A 16,713-nucleotide genomic window follows, 5' to 3' on the forward strand; every position below is an offset into this window, starting at 1 on the left:
ATTCCTTTGGGTAGTATAGACATTTTAACAATATATGTTAGTAGGCATTCTTAATAGAGAGGGGATGGAACCCAGAAAAAAATAGTGTAAACTGTCAAAAAGAACCAATAGTGAACACTATTCTACTAATATACTTGATGATAGAGAGATCGAGACCAGATATTCTTTTACTTCAAAATAATAGTATCAGCTACTAAGCTATTAAGAAAAAGTGACAAAGAGATTTAATATTTATCATTCCCTATAATACTCTGGCATGTTTAGTCGTGAGTTGGGGCAGCTTGGAAAAACAAACTATATAATGATGATGATCAGTGACTTCATGGGGAAAAATTTAGCAAAATATGGAGTCAACCCCTGTAATTTTATTTTTCTTTTTCTTCTTTGTCCCTGCCTTTCTCTGTTTCTCTCTCTCGTAATGATTGAAGGTTTGAAAAACAAAATCCTTGAGAAATTTCTTTTTGTTTCTTTGTTTGTGTTTTGTTTTTGTATTTGTTAGAGCAGGGGGAGAGACAAAGGGAGAGAGAGAATCTTAAGCATGTTCCATGCTGGGCTCCATCCTTACTCAAGTCTTGATCTCACAACCCTGAGATCATGACCTGAGCCAAAATCAAGAGTTGGACTCTTAACCCACCGAGCTACCCAGGTGCCCTGCTAATTCTTTTTTTTTTTTTTTAACTTGAAAGGAGTGATTTATAGATTTCAGTGAATTATTATTTCCTTAGTATTTTTTTTTCTATCCATACTTGGAAAAGAAGCAAAAAATAAAAATAAAAACACTAATATGAAGAATAAAATCCCATTTTCTTTTTCAGTATTATTATGTTCAGTTAGCCAACATGTAATACATCATTAGTTTTTGATGTAGTGTTCAATGATGAATTAGTTGTGTATATCAATGAATAATGATGAGACCTTGCTATACCATAACAAAGGAACTTCAGTGTGGTAGCAATGACTTCCACAAGTGTAACAATCAAAAGTATTAGCCAACATGTTGTCTAATTGAACATAATAAAAAAAAAACAAAAACAACAACAAAAAAAACCTCAACTAAACTAAACTAAAATAATAAAAATAAAATGAGTGAAAAAAATAAAGTATAAAAGAATAAAATGTACACTAAAATTTATGCCACTATGTACTAAGACAACAGAGTGATGAAAGTTGATTTGTGAATGAAAAAGATATAAGGTAGAAGTTGGGGTTTATGATAGAACAGAGGATTTGGGGAAGGTAAAGAAATGAGGATCACTTTTCAGAGATGACTTAATGTGTATAGGAAGTAATTCTCAAACATAGATTATATAACATTATTATATCACCTAAATGGGACTCCATGGTTATTTTTGTTTTCTAAATGATGAATTTTCTGACTTCTTTGATAATTCTATTGTTAATAAAGAATAGCATTCTAAAGCTACTGTATTGAAATTCCTTGGTAGAACAAGAGGAATTTGACTTTTCTTTTACATTATAAGAAATTCCACTAAACTAGGGGGGAAAAAAATCCATGTGAACCTAAGGAAAATTACTCTAATTTTTAAAACAATTTAGCAAAACTCTGTGTTTCAGAACTTTCTTAAAAATCAATAAGCTGTGTTATAACATGAGGAATTCTAGATGGAGACTTATATAACAAACACATTGATCTTAGAATGGTCAATATTTCAAATCTTTTACATCTTCACTCTTTTTTTTTTTTCATTTTATTTCTTTTCAGTGTTCCAGAATTCATTGTTTGTGCACCACATGCAGTGCTCCATGCATTATGTGCCCTCCATAATACCCACCACCAGGCTCACCCAACCCCGCACCTGCCTCCCCTCCAAAACCCTGTTTGTATCTAAGAGTCCACAGTTTCTGATGGTTTGTCTTCCCCTCAAATTTTCCCCAACTCACTTCTCTTCTCCATCTCCCAGTGCCCTCCATGTTATTCCTTATGCTCCACAAGTAAGTGAAACCATATGATAATTGATTCTCTCTGCTTGACTTATTTCCCTCAGCATAATCTCTTTCAGTCCCATCCATGTTGATAGAAAAGTTGGGTATTCAGCCTTTTTGATGGAGGCATAATACTCCATTGTATATATGGACCATATCTTCTTTATCCATTCATCTGTTGAAGGGCACCTTGGTTCTTTCCACAGTTTGGCAACTGTGGCCATTGCTACTATGAACATTGGGGTACAGGTAGCCCTTCTTTTTGTTACATCTGTAAATACCCAGTAGTGCAATTGCAGGGTCAGAGGGTAGCTCTATTTTTAATTTCTTAATGAATCTCAACACTGTTTTCTAAAGTGGCTGCACCAACTTGCATTCCCACCAACAGTGTAAGAGGGTTTCCTTTTCTCCACATCCTCTCCAACACATGTTGTTTACTGTCTTATTGATATTGGCCATTCTAACTGGTGTAAGGTGGTATCTCAATGTGGTTTTGATTTGAATCTCCCTGATGGCTAGTGATGATGAACATTTTTTCATGTGTCTGATAGCAATTTGTATGTCTTCTTTGGAGAAGTGTCTGTTCATGTCTTCTGCCCATTTTCCGACATGTTTATCTGTTTTTTTGTGTGTTGAGTTTGAGAAGTTCCTTATAGATCTTGGATATCAGCCCTTTGTCTGTAGTGTCATTTGCGAATATCTTCTCCCATTCTGTGAGTTGCCTCTTTGTTTTGTTTTGTTTTAATTTTTTATTTTTTTTAATTTCTTTTCAGTGTGCCAGAATTCATTGTTTATGCACCACACCCAGGGCTCCATGCAATATGTGCCCTCCATAATACCCACCACCAGGCTCACCCACCTCCCCACCCCCCTGCCCCTTCAAAACCCTCAAATTGTTTTTGAGAGTCCATAGTCTCATGTTTCATCTCCCCCTCCAATTTCCCTCAACTCCCTTCTCCTCTCCACCTCCCCATGTCCTCTGTGTAATTTCTTATGCTCCACAAATAACTGAAACCATAGAAGTCTCTTTGCTTGACTTATTTCACTCAGCATAATCTCTTCAGTCCCGTCCAGGTTGATATAAAAGTTAGGTATTCATCCTTTATAATGGAGACGTAATACTCCATAGTGTTTATGGACCACATCTTCCTTATTCATTCATCCATTGAAGGGCATCTTGGTTCTTTCCACAGGTTGGCGACTGTGGCCATCACTGCTGTGAACATTGGGATATAGATGACACTTCTTTTCACTACATATGTATCTTTGGGGTAAATACCCAGTAGTGCAATTGCAGGGTCATAGGAAAGCTCTATTTTTAATTTCTTAAGGAATCTCCACACTGTTCCAAAGTGGCTGCATGAACTTGCATTCCCACCAACAGTGTAAGAGGGTTCCCCTTTCTCCACATCCTCTCCAACACTTGTTGTTTACTGTCTTGTTCATTTTGGCTATTCTAACTAGTGTAAGGTGGTATCTCAATGTGGTTTTGATTTGAATCTCCCTGATGGCTAGTGATGATGAACATTTTTTCATGTGTCTAATAGCCATTTGTATGTCTTCATTGGAGAAGTGTCTGTTCATGTCTTCTGCCCATTTTTTGACATGATTATCTGTTTTTTGTGTGTTGAGTTTGAGAAGTTCTTTATAGATCCTGGATATCAGCCTTTTGTCTATACTGTCATTTGCAAATATCTTCTCCCATTCTGTGGGTTACCTCTTTGTTTTGTGACTATTTCCTTTGCTGTGCAGAAGCTTTTGATCTTGATGAAGTCCCAAAAATTCATTTTTGCTTTTGTTTCCTTTGCCTTTGGAGACATATCTTGAAAGAAGTTGCTGTGGCTGATATCGAAGAGTTTACTGCCTATGTTCTCCTCTAGGATTCTGATGGATTCCTGCCTCATGTTGAGGCTTTTTATCCATTTCATCTTTGTGTATGATGTAAGATAATGGTCAAGTTTCATTCTTCTACATATAACTGTCCAATTTTCCCAGCACCAGTTATTGAAGAGACTGTCTTTTTTCCACTGTATATTTTTTCCTGCTTTGTCTAAGATTATTTGACCATAGAGTTGAGGGTCCATATCTGGGCTCTCTACTCTGTTCCACTGGTCTATGTGTCTGTTTGTGTGCCAGTACCATGCTCTCTTGGTGATCACAGCTTTGTAGTAAAGCTTGAAATCAGGCAACGTGGTGCCCCCAGTTTTGTTTCTCTTTTTCAACATTTCCTTAGCATTTTGGAGTCTCTTCTGGTTCCATACAAATTTCAGGATTGTTTGTTCCCAGGTCTTTGGAAAATGCCGGTAAAATTTTGATTGGGATGGCATTGAAAATATAGATTGCCCTAGGCAGTATTGACATTTTAACAGTGTTTATTCTTCTGATCCGTCAGCATGGAATGGTCCTCCATCTTTTTGTGTCGTCTTCAACTTCTTTCATGAGTGTTCTGTAGTTCCTCGAGTACAGATCCTTTACCTCTTTGTTTAGGTTTATTTCCAGGTATCTTATTGGTCTTGGGGTTATAATAAATGGAATCAATTCTCGAATTTCCCTTTCTATATTTTCATTGTTAATGTATAAGAAAGCAACTGATTTCTATACATTGATTTTGTATCCTGCCACATTACTGAATTGCTGTATGAGTTCTAGTAGTTTGGGAGTGGAGTCTTCTGGGTTTTCTATATAAAGTATTATGTCATCTGCAAAGAGAGAAACTGACTTTTTCATTGCCAATTTGAATACATGTTATTTCTTTTTGTTTTCTGATTCCTGTTTCTAGGACTTCTAGTATTATGTTGAACAACAGTAGCAAGAGTGGAAATCCTTTTCGTGTTCCTGATCTCAAAGTGAATGCTGTCAGCTTTCCCCATTGAGGATGATATTCTCTGTGGGCTTTTCGTATGTAGATTTTATGAAGTTGAGGAATGTTCCCTCTATCCCTATACTTTGAAACATTTTAATCAGGAACAGATGCTGTATCTTGTCAAATGCTTTTTCACCATCAATTGAGAGGATGACGTGGTTCTTCTCTTTTCTCTTACTGATTTGCTCGATCATATTGATTGCTTTGCGAATGTTGAACCACCCTTGCATCACATGGATAAAACCCACCTGATCATGTGGATAATGTTTTTAATGTACTATTGGATCCTATTAGCTTGGTGAGAATCTTAGCATCCATATTCATCAGGGGTATTGGTCTGAAATATTCTTTTTTGGTGGTGTCTTTTCCTGGTTTGGGGACCAGGGTAATGCTGGCTTCATAGAAAGAGTCTGGAAGTTTTCCTCCTGTTTCTATTTTTTGAAAGAGCTTCAGGAGAATAGGCATTATTTCTTCTTTGAATATTTGGTAGAATTCTCCAGGGAATCTGTCAGGTTGTGGGCTCTTGTTTTTCTTTTTTTGGGGGGGAGATTTTTGATCACTGCTTCAATCTTGTTACTAGATATTGGTCTATTCAGGTTGTCGATTTCTTCCTGATTCAGCTTTGGAAGTTTATAGGATTCAAGGAATGTATCCATTTCATCTAGGTTGCATAACTTATTGGCATATAACTGTTGATAATAATTTGTGATGATTGTTTCTATTTCCTTGGTGTTAGTCGTGATCTCTCCCTTTTCATTCATATAATATTATTAATTTGGGTCCTCTCTCTTTTCCTTTGGACTAGTTTGGCCAATGGTTTATTGATATTATTGATTCTTTCAAAAAAACAGCTTCTAGCTTTGTTGATGTGTTCTTCTGTATCTCTAGTTTCTATCTCATTGATCTCTGCTCTAATCTTGATTATTTCTCTTTTTCTGTGTGGGGTTCACTTAGTTTTTTGTTTGTTTTTGTTTTTGGTTTTATTTTTTGTTTTTGTTTTTGTTTTGTTTTGTTTTGTTTTTGATTCTCCAGTTCTTTAAGGTGTAAAGAGAGTTGCTATATTCTGGATTTTTTTCAGTTTTTTTTGAGGGAGGCTTGGATGTCTATGTATTTCCCCATTAGGACCGCCTTTGCTGTATCCCATAGATTTTGGACCAAAGTATCTTCATTCTCATTGGTTTCCATGAAGTGTATAAGTTCTTCCTTGATTTCCTGGTTGATCCAGACATTCTTAAACAGGGTTTTCTTTAGTTTCCAAGTTTTTTTAAAATACTTTCAATTTTTTTCTTGTGGTTGAGTTCTAGTTTCAAAGCATTGTGGTCTGAGAATATGCAGGGAATAATCTCAGTCTTTTGGTATTGGTTGAGCCCTGATTTGTGACCCAGTATGTGGTCTCTTCTGGAGAAAGTTCCATGTGCGTTTGAGAAGAATGAGTATTCTGTTGTTTTTGGGTAGAATGTTCTGTAAATATCTATGAGGTCCATCTGGTCCAATGTGTCATTCAATGCTCTTGATTCTTTATTGATTTTTTGTTTGGATGATGTATATTACTGAGAGTGGTGTGTAAAGATCCCCTACTATTAATGTATTCATATCAGTATGACTCTTTATCTTGATTAATATGACTCTTTATCTTGATTATCTTATGTAGTTGGCTGCTCCCATATTGGGGACATAAATATTTACAATTGTTAGATCTTCTTGGTGGATAGACCCTTTAAGAATAATCTAGTGTCCTTCTTTATCTCTGATTACAGTCTTTAGTTTAAAATCTAATTTATCTGATATGGGAATCACTACCCCAGCTTTCTTTTGAGGCCCATTGGCATGAAAGATGCTTCTCCATCCCTTCCCTTTAAGTCTGGATGCATCCTTAGGTTCCAAATTGGTCTCTTGTCGACAACATTTGGATGGGTCCTGTAGTTTTATCCAATCTGCAACCCTGTACCATTTTATGGGAACATTTAAGCCATTCACATTGAGAGTAATTATTGAAAGATATGTTTTTATGACAACATCTTGCCTGTATAGTCCTTGTTTCTATAGATTATCTCTGTACATTTCCATTCTATGATACTCTTGGGTTCTTTTTTCTTTGTTACAACCCCCCTTAATATTTCTTGTAGTGCCAGCTTGGTGGTCACATACTCTTTTAAAACTTGCTCGTCTTGGAAGCTCTTTATCTCCCCCATCCATTTTGAATATCAACCTTGCTGGATAAAATATTCTTGGCTGCATGTTCTTCTCATTTAGTGCTCTGTATATGTCTTGCCATTGCTTTCTGGCTTGCCAGGTTTCTGTGGACAGGTTTGATGTTATTCTGATGGACCTTCCTCTGTATGTAAGGGATCTTCCTAGCTGCTCTCAAGAGCTTCTGTCTAAAGTTATGAATCATCAGTTTCATAATCAGGTGTCTTGAGGTCTTTCTAGATTCTATGATCTCAGGGGGTGCTCTTTCTGCTTCTAGGACCTGAGCACTGGTTCCCTTCCCCAGGTTGAGGAAATTTTCATGGAGAATTTGTTCAACTATATCTTCTAGTCTTCTTTCTTTCTCCTCCCCCTCAGGGATCCCAATATTTCTGATACTGGAATGTTTCATGGCATCATTTGTTTCCCTAATTCAGTTTTCATGGCTTCTAAGCTGTTTGTTCCAGGCCTCCTCCTGATCCTTTATCTCTGTCAGTTTTTCTTTTAGATCACTAATTATCTTCTGCCTGGGTTACTCTAGCTGTTAGAGAATTTAGATTAGATTGGATCTCATTGATAGCATTTTAAACTTCTTCCTAGGTGGCTTTCACTTCTTCCCTAATCAATTCCAAGTTGTTATTAATGGTTTTCTCCAACCTGGCCATTGCCTGGCTAATTGTTACTCTGAATTCCCTTTCTGACATACTGTTTATGTCCATATCCAATAGCTCTGATGGAGAGGGAACAGTCTCTGATTTTTTCCTCTGTTGGGAATTCCTCCTCCTAGTCATTTTGGTGAGAGGTGGTTGATGTGATGTGTACCTGAATATATCAACTGTGATCCAGGCAAGGTGCACCCTGGAATGCTTCTGAGCAATCAGAAGTCACCACCTAAAAGAAAAAGAGAAAAGAAAAAGAAAGAGAGAGAGAGAGAGAGATTAAGAGAGAGACAGGGGGAAAAAAAAAAAAAAGAGAAGACCCAGCAAGAATGGGTCCCAAATGTAACATTTATAAGGTATATAAACAAAAATGGACAAAAAGACCAACAAAAGTAAATGATAAGAAAAAAAAAAAAAAAAGAACACTGCCAAAATGAACCCCAAGGATAAGATTTATATAATACCAGAACAAAAACAAATACACAGAAATACTGACAGAAGAAAAAGATGGGAGGGTGGTTATAAATATGTGGGTGAGGAAGATTATTTTGATTCTTCCTGGGTATATCTTGATATCTTTGTTAAAGGACTCAATTTTCCAGAGATAAAGGGGGATTAAAATTGGTTTATATATAAGGGTAGTATTGATTAGGGAAAGAGGATTACCTTGAAGCTTGTATCTATATGTAAATTAAAAAAAATAGAAAGGCAGAAGTAAAACACAGTATATGTATGAAGAAAGGTCACATTAAAAGGTTATTATGGAATTTGTTCTATTTCTCATTGTAATGGTAATAAGGTTAAAAAGTTAAAAAGAACAAGAATAGTGAGAATGAATTAAAAATAAAGGTTGTAGCTATGAAATATACAGGTTTTGGGGCAATACCAGCAACTTAATATCTTGTTTTCCCCTGATATTGGGGTTTTGCAGTTTTATGGGGACCCTGTGATGGTTGTTCTCTCATTCTTTTGGCTGGCTTTCTAGGGGAAGGACCTGCCTCATTGTTTTGCAGTCAGTCTTGCTTCGGTTGAGTTCTTCTGCTCCCTATCCAGGGGCTGGGCTCTGTGGAAATGGGTTTTTCAGGCTTTTTTTCTCTGGAAGTTTTTGTTCTTTGGCATCTTTTTGCAGCTTTTCTGAGGTTTAGTGGAAAGCAAAATGCACCCAGACCTCCGTCTCAGAGAGAAGCCTCAGCCTGCTCCCCTCTGGGTGGTCCAGAACACACAGGCTCCCCCTCTGCAAACTCTGTTGAGCTGTGCAACCTCCTACAGGCAGTGCACATCCCCAGCCACCATCTCAGAGGTCGCCCAAAGGGCCCGCTTGTCTCTGCACCCCTGTGCCACTAAAACTTCAAGCGATATTGGTCCAGGGAACCTGCTTCCAGTGACTGCTTTTGCCAGGACTACTGTCTGGTTCCAGACCGCCTGAGAGATCCCAACCAGAGATAACACGCTGAGATTTTCAAGCCTGGGATGGAAGTGTTCAGACTCTCAGCCAGTCCTAGAGACCACCAGCTAGGGCCTGCAGGGAGCTCTCTCAAGGGAGGGTGGAGAGCGAGGTTTAGGCCCTGGTTGTGCAGTGCACATGCTGAGTGCAAAAGGCTGTGGTTCTAGAGAGCACGGGCCAGCATCCACACCAGACTCTCTCATGTGTGCCAGCGGGAAGTATGTCTAGCCCAGCACTTGAACAAGCAGCAAAAAGCCAGAGGCTCAGGGACCATGGCCTGGAGACTTTGCAGCACTCTCTCGGGTCACACGTGGTTGCCAGTGGTGGCTGTCCTGGGTCCGTGGGCTTATGACCATCCCCATGAATGCCTGACTCCACCAGTTGCCCCTTAAGACCTTTTGCTCTTTTTGAGTGCTTTTAACCAGACTCCAAGTTAATGCTGGTCCCCAATCACAGGGCATTCTCATATTGGGCTATTACTTTCCAATGAGTCGCCTTCTGGTGGTTCCCTCCCGCTTCTGTTTATCCTCTGATATCAGTCCTATCATTCCCATTCCTCTTTACCTCTCCACTGGCATCTTCTGTCCCCGTAGAGATCCAGAAGTGTATAATCCTATATCTCAGGCTGATTTCATGGGTGTTCAGAGTGTTCTGGTAGATAATTATTTCGCTTTAGGCAACTGGTTAAAACAGGGTCTCCTATTTATCTGTCATTTTGCCCCCTATATCACATCCTCACTCTTTCACATCCCTTCTTCTCTCGCAGATATTATAATTTTAAGGTCATTGTAATTTCTGATGCATCTATATGATGATATTTCTGATTTAACAATCCATGTGCCCATTAAAAGTATGTTTTAGTATAACATTTAATGTCATGGATGTCTATTCTCTAATTTTGAAATTTAAGAAGAATGAAATTGGTATATATACTAGGATTTCAACTTTGTTTTCCTGTTTATCTTTTTATTTTTATCTTTTTTTAACTGTCATATCTCTTCTCTGACACAGATTTCTTGGGACTGTGACAAAGACAAAACCAAACAAGACTAAGATCAGAAATTGTAAACAAGGTATTTATATAGTGGGATAAAGATAGCAAAGAGGATAGTGTAACGGGCAATAAGTCCCTCAAAGTAAATTCCCATTCAGACTACTTACTACTTATGATATACCTTGGTTTTAAAAAATGACTTTATAACAGATCAATACATATTTTCCTATATATACTGTTGTACCTGATCTTCAAACAAGTCTGCTTCTCTGTCACTCCAATGAGTCCCTAGTGATCAATGTCACTAATTCTAAATCCGGTGGTCAACTCTCAGACTTATTTTCTTTGTGCTTCTCTGTTCCATTCCGGTGTTCAATGCTAAAATGTTATCACCTCTCAGTTTGCTAGTGTTGGTTTGCCTTAGGGCCCATCCTCAGCTTCCTGGGCTCTTGTATTTACTCCCTTGGAAATCTCATGCAACCATGTGATTTTTACTCATTGTTTCTGGTAGATTTGACTTCTTACAAACAAAAATTCACCACAAAAAGTGGCTTAAGCAAGATGAATATTTTTTTCTTCATACAAAAAAAGAAAAAAAATCCAAATGGGCCTGTTTAGAGCAAGCATGGGAGTTTCATACTTATCTGTGGCCCAGCCTCCAACAGCAGCGTTTTTGTCCATCCTCACAGTCACAGGCTGCTGGATCTCCTTGTGGTCATTTGGGGCAAGATATGTGGGAGAGAAAAGCACCAAACGAAAGTGTCCTGGCTAATTTGGGCCCCTTGATGGGTCTTCCTGGAAGCCTCACTTAACAACTTATAGGAACATCTCACTGAAAACCCCAATCTGCAAATAATTAGAAATTATTAATATTATTATTTTTGGTAATAATGGGATTCTATTAGTAAGATAGAATTAGAAATGGGCATCATATAGGCAACCAGCAGTTTTGCTCTAACATCTTACCTGCTGAGAGCTCCAAAATTTCATTCCACTCAGATAAGCCAGTCACCATTTAGCTGACTAATGGGTCCTTTACTCAACCCTGTCCAAAATAAAATTAAATTATACCGACGGACATGTTTCTTCTGTAGTTTCCTCATGTTCATTTACCTAATTTCCTGTCTCTAAACCTTGGATTCCCTCCTGATGTCTCTTTCTATCATAGTCTACATACATTTTGATAGGAAATCTATTCCACCTATAAAATAGTAACTGAATCTAATCACTCCTCAGCACCACTACCTCCACAATATCCTGTTATCTAGACTTCCATTCTTGCCTGTCATGGTCTATCATACTATTAAAAAAAAAAATGGGTCTGATTATGTCTCCCCCCCCCCCACACACGCTTAAAATCTTCCAGTAGAATTCCAGTAAAAGTAACTTCTCACCTGTGGCCTACCTGTATTGTCTTCCTCAAGTACTTTTTCTGACATAATTTATTTTTCTCCAACTCCTTACCCCCAAGCTTCATCCACTTTAGCCAGACTGACCATTTGGCTATTTCTTTTCTTTTCTTTTCTTTTCTTTTCTTTTCTTTTCTTTTTTTAAAGGTTTTATTTATTTACTTGAGAGAGATCACAAGTAGGCAGAAAGGCAGGCAGAGAAAGAGGGTGAAGTAGGCTCCCTGAAGAGCAGAGACCCTGGGATCATGACTTCAGCTGAAAGCAGAGGCTTTAACCCACTGAGCCACCCAGGTGCCCCCATTTCACTATTTTTCAAACAAGCATATTTGCCTATGTTTCAGGATCTTGTACTTTATTTTCTTACACCAGAAAAACTCTTTCCCCTGATATCTGCAGATATTTGTAGGGTTATTCCTTTACTCCATTCATGTTCACTCAAATGAAACAAACCTCTCCTGAAAGGTCATGCCTGACTACAACTTCTAAAATAACTTGCACCTTAATATACATGTCATATCCTGTCTTTTGTCCCAGATTTAATTTTCTTCATAGTACTAATCAAAACTTGTTGTTACATTATCTAATTATATAGTTATAATGTATTTGCTGTTTGTTACTTTCTTTTGCATAAGCTCTGTAAGGTTAAGGACTTCATTTCTTTTACTCAATATTTATTAGTTCTTGGTACATAATAGTAGTGTAATTTCCTCTCTGTAGGCCCAATTTCCCTCATCTACATATCGGACAGTCTAATTTTCAAGGTAACTTCGAGATTTGAAATTCTGATATTCCAGGGTAGTCAAGAAGGCTTCTAAAGGGGAGTATGTTATGTTTGAACAAGCATTTTGGGCTACGTAATCTGATGGTTATATAAAAGAGACAGAATAGGGGTAGTTAGATGAACTACATATAAGGAAATAAGAAAGTTTTTATGGTAGTTTAAGTATGAAGTTATTCAAATTAGAATGACATACTGTCTGAAACTATTAAAAAGAACTCCTACAACTCAATAGCAAAGGCAAATAACCCGATTTAAAAATGGGCAAAGGACTTAAATAGATATTTCCCCGAAGAAGACATATGAAAATGAAATGGGTATATGAAAAGATGCTTAGTATCACTAGGCATTAGGGAAATGCAAATTAAAAGCACAATGAAATACCACCTCATGCCTGTTAAAATGGCTATCATCAAGAAGGCAAGAAATTAATGCTGATATAGATGTGGATAAAGTAGAACCCTGTGCACTGTTAATGGGATGGTAAATTGGTACAGCCACTATGGAGAACAATATGGAGGATCCTCAAAAAATAGAGGACCCTAAAAATAGAACTACTATAAGATCCAACAATTATGTTTCCAGGAATACAGCTGAAGAAAATGAAAACAGTACTTCAAAAGAACCTCCATGTTCACAGCATTATTATTTACAATATCCAGGACATGGGAAAAACCTAAGTGTCCACTGAATGGATGAATAGATAAAGAAGAGAAATACTGTATGAACTCACCTGTATGTGAAATCTAAAAAGAAATAGGCAAACTCATAGAAAAAGAGGTCAGATTTGTGATTACCAGAGACATGGGGAAGGATGAGGAGAATTGGAGAAAACTGATCAAAAAAGAAAACCTTCTCTTATAAGATAAATAAGTACTAGGGATTAATGCACAACATAATAATGACTATAATTAACATTGTCCTATAATATACAAGAAAGTTTTGATGAAAATAAATCCTATGAGTTCCCATCATATGAAGATTTTTTCCCCTTTTTCTTTTTTCCCCCTCTCTTTTCTTTTTATTGTATGTATGTGAGAAGATGGACATTAGCTGAATCTATTGTGGTAATCATTTCACAGTATATGTAAATTGAGCCATTGTGTTGTGTGCCTTAAAGTTATACAGTGACAAATTATATATCAGAGTCAAGGAAAATAGAAAAGAATAAAAAACTATTCCAAGATTTTAAATCTGAGTTGTTAGTTACTATTTATTGGTACTATGTATAGACTGAGATGGGTTATATACAAATCATTTTGCCCAGGGAGAAAACTCAGATGGACAAGTAAATTGGTTTGTCATCTTTGGAAACAAAATGAACAACTGAGTTACTCAAAAATTCTAAACATGAATGAATACTGTTAGTATATTAGGAGGCCTGATATTTTAACTTGATTTCTGCCTACCTACTAAAAAAAAAACATATAATCAATTCCTGAAGCTAAACTCACTTAATTCTTGCTCAAAAAAAATGAAAAAAATTTTTTTCTCTTTATCAAAGTTTAACTGAATAAAATTACATTAAGTTGCATTAAATTATCCATCACATTAAATCAGTACATTCAGACTGATAGATAACATCTACCTCTTTTTCTATCTCACATACACACATCTATAAGTATAAATTATATACATATATACATGTTCCTGGTGTGGAGTATAGTAAAATCCTGAAGAATTTCAGTCAAAATCATCCTTGGTGATGATAGTATCAATAGGTGACTAGTTAACAAGCTCCTGAAAAATTTAGGAAGTGCCTGAAGACTTAGATAGTTTATGGTGATAGAGCATAAAGAGCCTAGAGGACTTAGAACTTAGGACACCATGGGTGATACTGCATGAATATAGGAAGACAGATGGAAGACAGGAATCCATGGTGTATTACTCTTCACAGACCTATAGTTAAAAACAAAACAAAACAAAACAAAACACTATGCATGAAAGTTAATGGAATGATTACCATCAGGCTGGCAAAAAAGAAAATCACATAGCTATGTAAATTATCACCAGTAAAATTTCATGGTCTCCAATCTCAGCTTAGAGTTTAGCACTATTTCACCTGTTTTTTATTCAGTTATCTTTCATTCTTGACAATGGCTCCTATCTACCCAACTCTCCTCTTGTTCTTAATTTATGAAAAAATAATATATATATACACATATGTATATGTATATATATATGTCATCCAAGTAGGATTATTGTATACCTATGCCAGAAGCAACTGGCAGATTTCCTTTATATATGCTTTTCCTTGCATCATTCCTCTTGCTTCCCCATCAATGTCTCCATTTCAATGCACACTTGAAAGTGATTTTTCAGTTAAACACTCTCTTCAAGTATCCTTCACTAATGAATCATCCCCTCAGATTTTAAACAAGCTCATTTTCTTTTCCATTTTGAAAGAAAAAACAATAAAACAAAAACAAAAAACAAATGAAGCCACAAAAACATACCTTCCCCTACACTGGGCTTTAGCTAACCACCTTATCTCACAACTCTTGAATAAAGAGTCTGTTTTCTCAGTCGAAACCTACTCACATACCATTATCCATTGTCTCACACCACATGTTAACAATATGCCATAGGCAAAGAATTCGTGGAAACCATATCAATCCAACTTTCTACTTGACCTAGTGTGACCCATTGTTGAATCTTTCATCCGTTTATCCTTCCTTTGCTGACACAACATCTACTTGATTTATGTTCTCTTTTTCTGGCTTTGTCCGTCTTAGTCTTCTTTGTGGGGTCCTATCTCTCTCATGGTCTCTTATGTGTTGGTATTCAACAGAGAAAAATTTAGCTTCTTTTTCTTACTGTATATTACCCTTTCATGTTAATCAAATTTACCCCTGTGCTTTTAACTATTGTAAATATTTGATGCATCAAAAAGTCTGTTTATATTTATTCTTAATTATGATCTTGCTCTATACCTAAGTATATATCTTTTATCTTTATTCTCATCTTTAGTTCCGTATGTTACCTTTTCCTGAGTTACAGACCCATATATTTAACAGTTGAATAGAGGGTAGAAAACACACACACAAATTATCCTTGAATAAATATTTTAAAATGTAAATATTAGTGCAATGATATTATATTTAAAAACTAATATAAATAATATTTCTTAAATGTTATATACCTCACTGAATTCTCCACTCATATATAGCTAAAACTGTGGATGCTCATTTTATTATATATTTTGATACATCTCTTAGCCCATAGTGGGTGCTTAGGAAATGCTGAGTAGCAGCAAATGCAAAGACAGACTGTGTATTTTTGTTCTAATCTATTTCCAAAATGATATGCAAAAATCGCTTCTACTAAATATTGCTCAAATTGATGATGTAGTCTCAATATTGAATTTTGTAAGATTTCTACTTATCACAGCAAAATCAACTTTTAATCTTTGGTTTAAACAACTCTTTAGAAGCATGCAGTTCATCAGCATCCTATTGGCTAAATATTTGATAAGATTTAATCACCTGAATTTTTCCATTAGGATCTATTTATGACTTTGATTTTAGAAGTAGAATCAAAATCTATCTGAACAAATTGAGTATACAGCATACAGAAACACTCTGACATTTAGCTTACTTGATTTAGTTTGGATCAAAACATACTCCCATGGGAAGTTCTTGTACAATTGATATGAATATCTGAAGAAAAGAATGTCTGTGCATTTTTTGAAAAGGAATAATTCACACACCAAATTAAAAGATTGAGAAAGCTCATCTCAATTATTACAACCAAATAGAAATCTTCAGATTAGACCTCAAAGATTGGGGGTGTGGGGGGTATTGAACTTTTTGAATATTAGGAAAAGAATCTTATGAATCAATTTTATTACTAGTACATCTTTCTCTTTCTATGAAATGAATATTGCCTAAGAGTCTAAAATATCTTTTACACTCAGGATTCAGTATCCTAGTGCAGTTCATCAGGAACAATTCAACCTATAAAATCACAACATATATTCTTGAAGAAGTGAAAGTGAAGTAGGTTTTATATAAATAATGCTTTTTTTTGCATTAAAAATAGTTGTTGAACGTTCCACAAATAGAATAGTTTAAAAGAAGGTAATTTATATTCAGAATTTTACTTGTTATAAAAGTGGATTGAATATGGAAGAAGGTATATCACATTTCTTTTGCAGTGATCTTTTGAACATCAGTGGTTTCTCTGCCAACCCCACCCCCATTATTAATGTATTTGTGTTAAAGAAATTGTATTAAGGTTAATGATCACTTAGAATATTAAAATGTATTCTATTTAGAATACAGAATCACAGTCCCTTTTATAATCATGACACCTCTTACATCCAGAGTCTTGAGATCTATTTCTGTAGCCCTCTGGAATCTTAGTCAAAATTGTGACTAGCTTTGAACTATAGAATGTGGCACAAGGAGCATTTCAACATGTGCCAGTATCAACT

Source organism: Enhydra lutris, unplaced genomic scaffold (assembly GCF_002288905.1).
Source record: "Enhydra lutris kenyoni isolate GAN:26980312 unplaced genomic scaffold, ASM228890v2 scaffoldscaffold2, whole genome shotgun sequence".
NCBI classification, from domain to species: Eukaryota; Metazoa; Chordata; class Mammalia; order Carnivora; family Mustelidae; genus Enhydra; species Enhydra lutris.